General features: G+C 33.6%; 1 pseudogene; it reads left to right on the plus strand.

Moving 5' to 3' along the window:
• The first annotated feature begins 216 nt into the window (after positions 1-216).
• LOC126727229 (cysteine-rich receptor-like protein kinase 10) lies at positions 217-3,488 on the plus strand (annotated as a pseudogene).
• Positions 3,489-3,862: the final 374 nt, after the last annotated feature.

Here is a 3,862-nt window from a genome sequence, read left to right on the forward strand (position 1 = left end):
ATAGATCTTTTCCAACAAGTTCATTACAGAAAATCTTCAAGAAGATCCTAGGAGTGTTAAAGGTTCAAGTTCATTTAGACAAGCTTTGTTTGTGGAGGAGATTCTGTTAGGAAGATTTCAAAGATTCTACTGTACGTGGTTGGGAGGCAAACATGACTATTGCAGAGGCTAAAACAGAGAGTTCAGATGTGCAAAAGTTTTGTGAACAGGTTATTTGTAACTTTTTTATCCTATAATGAAATTTTTATGGGATTGGACCCTAGAGTGGTTTTTCCATTGAAGAGGTTTTCTATTGGTTTTATACTTCGATACCATATCATGTGTTCTTACTTTACAGTTTTACTGCTTCAATATATCAAAATTTGTGTAATAAATCACTAACTTGTTAAATCCGCTGCCTAGATCACATAGGGGTCTAAACTAGAATTTTCATTTTCAATCCTCCTACCAAACACACAAGAAGAAAAAATTAATATTTTCTTTCCCCTTACTTATAAAATCAAATATTCCATGTCTATATCAAAATAACGGTTGGGAACCGGCCATCATATTTAACTGAATTGAGCAAAAAATAAAAAGCTAAAAGGGGAAAATTTTGGGTTTGTATCATGGCAAACATTGAAGATACTATTCGACCAAACAAAGAAGAAAGCATTGCTGGGTGCTACAAATTGTGGTTGGTTTATTCGTTGGCTACAGCTTCCATCTATTTTCAATTTTAGAATATGGGTTATTGTTCTGGTATCTCTTAATCAAGAGTGTCAACTGGTTAGTATTCAATCCAAAAAAAAAAAAAATTTATAATATTATTTTGAATAGCGGCACTAATTATAAAGATATAAACCATTCTATTCTGTAGTTTTCCAATGAACCAGAATATTGTTTATGCAGGGAAAAGTAATATCTCATCACTGACAATTGTTGCCATTGTTGCTCTCATAATAGTCTCAGTGGTGCTATTCTTTATGGGCTACTGCTTCCTTATAAGAAGGAAAGCAAGTAAAACTATACAGGAAGAAAATGGTAAAGAATAAACTGTTGGATTTTATAAATTATATTCCCTAATGTCAAACTTGTAGTGACTTACGTTTACTGTTTTCTTCTGCAGCTGCTAATGAAATTTCGATTGTAGAGTCCTTGCAATATGATTTTGCTACCATTGAAGCTGCCACCAATAAGTTCTCAGATGATAAAAAACTAGGTGAAGGTGGATTTGGTCAGGTTTACAAGGTACATGATAGTTTTTCATTATTTGGTTACTTTTCGTTGATAATTCTACTCATTTATATATAGTCAATTCAGAGCAAGCTAAATCTTTTGTATTAATGAATTAGAAAGGTAAATAATTCTTAGTTGATGTATATTTTCAGGGCATACTTGCAAATAGACAAGAGATAGCTGTAAAGAGGTTATCACGAAGCTCTAGACAAGGTGCAGGAGAATTTAAAAATGAGGTTGTATTGGTAGCCAAGCTTCAACACAGAAATCTTGTACGGCTTTTGGGATTTTGTTTGGAAGGAGAAGAAAAGATACTTGTCTACGAATTTGTGCCCAACAAAAGCCTTGACTACTTTCTATATGGTCTGTTCCTTGCAATCATATTTTTATTTTTATTGTCTTAGGAAATGTGAGATTAAGTTTTAACCTCAAAGGAAGGGCCAAATCCATTCAATAAGGGTCTAGCTTGCAGTTTACTTAGCTATTTAGAAATTCATCATGGTCTTGTGTGACATACAAGAGATGAAAGGATTAAATTTCTTTTCTATATATAGTTTTCAAAAAAAAAAAAAAAAATTCTGAAGTTAATTGATTTAGTTGAATGTGTATGTGAATTTAATCGATTATTCTAATTATAATATGGAATTTTGATGAATGTGTAGAACCTGAAAGGCATGGAAAACTAGATTGGTCAAAACGTTACAAGATTATTGGTGGGATTGCTCGAGGAATGCTTTATCTCCATGAAGATTCACGACTTAAAATTATACATCGTGATCTTAAAGCTAGTAATGTTTGATTAGATGAGAACATGAATCCAAAGATTTCAGATTTTGGAATGGCAAAGATTTTTGCTGTTGACCAAACGCAGGCAAACACTAGTAGGGTTGCTGGTACATTGTAAGTTCTAAATTCATTTGATCATCCTACAAATAATATACTTATAAGGCAAAGAAGTTGAGGAAAAAAAATCAAATAATTTAGATTTTGCATAGTTACTCCAAACTTCTGTTGCTACAGCTTGCATGTATTCATGGAGTAATGTTATAAGCTGTACTACACAAATAACATTGTTTACATAATTGCATTAGCATATCTATTTACTTTCTTTTTATCAATATTAATGTTGTATCGATGTGCTGTTTTGTAGTGGTTATATGTCTCCAGAATATATTATGCATGGACAATTCTCGGCGAAATCTGATGTGTATAGCTTTGGTATATTAATTTTAGTGATTTTAAGTGGCAAGAAAATCAATTCTTTTTATCAATCAGATGGTCCACCAGACCTTTTGAGCTTTGTGAGTATGAATAGATCTCATGTTTTAGCAAATTTCATCATATCCAATTGAGAGTAAAGAGTGTAACTTTCTAACATTACCTTACCAATTGGCGTAGGCTTGGAAACATTGGGAGGACGGAACACTACTGGAATTTTTGGATCCCACTTTGGGAGGTTCTTACTCGAGAAATGAAGTGATTAGATGTCTTCAAATTGGCTTATTATGTGTACAAGAAAATCCAGTTGACAGGCCCACAATGGCTTCAATAGTCCTCATGCTAAACAGTTACTCTATTACTCCGCCATCACCTCAAAATCCAGCATATCTCCGAACAGAGCGAAACATGCCATTGTCTATCAATGAGGCATCCATTACTGAAGTATACCCTCGATAAAGGGCTTCGCTTGAATTAGTCTGTTCATTAGTCATAGAAGCTTGAACGTTGAGTTGCATAAGACCGTTGTTTAAAGCTCTGAGACTTCACGATGATGCAGGCAGCATTAGAATTATCTAATATTTTATTTTTGAAATTAAAATTAAAATTTTCGTTTTTAAAATTTGAATTTGGTTTTAATATTGAGGGTTTTAAGGGATTTGATTAGATGTTTTGCATATTAATATAATCTCTAAAAGATATTTAATTGGTACGCCTGTAATGGTGGTGAATGGAGATGATTTTGAATAAGAATTTTATGATGAGTTGAGAATGTCTCCTATTTTGTTCTGTGATCGGTGGTGATGTTAAATGCCCCTAGGTGGTGATGCCTAGGGTTTGCAGATTCTAGGCGGTAAAGCCTACGATTTGTACTGTTGTTTCTTTTGTTCCTCTTTTATCTCTATTTTCCTACTATGTTCTGTATCACACGATCTGTAAGAATTTTGCAATTTAATACGCATAAATGATATAATAGATAAGAGCATTCACACATCTGACCCTCTCTTTTATTTTTTCCTTTTATATCTCACAAAGCCACATCCTTTATCTACTTCCTCTCCCACTGTTTGTTTTTTTTTTTTTTTTTTTGATCTTTTCCTTTGTCGTAGCTCAGCACTTGTTTCTCTCTTCTCTAATGGTAGCAGCAAGCTCTCCACGAGCAAAGAAAGCAGCAAGCTCTCCATGGCAGTGGTGATAGCAGCCTTGATTTGAGTTTGGGTTTGAGTTGATGGGTTTTCTGTTGAAAGTTTGATTTTGGGTTCTAAGTTGTTGAGTTTTCCATTGAAGGTTTGATTTTTCTTTGTTTTTGGTTGATTTTGTGATTGGAATATCATGGGTCTAAATGGGTTGTGGTGGTGGTGATTGAGTGGTGGTTAGGCGGTGTTGATTTTGGGTTAATATTCTGTTGATTTTGGGTTAATTCTCT

This window comes from Quercus robur, chromosome 5, assembly GCF_932294415.1.
Source record: "Quercus robur chromosome 5, dhQueRobu3.1, whole genome shotgun sequence".
Classification (NCBI taxonomy): domain Eukaryota; kingdom Viridiplantae; phylum Streptophyta; class Magnoliopsida; order Fagales; family Fagaceae; genus Quercus; species Quercus robur.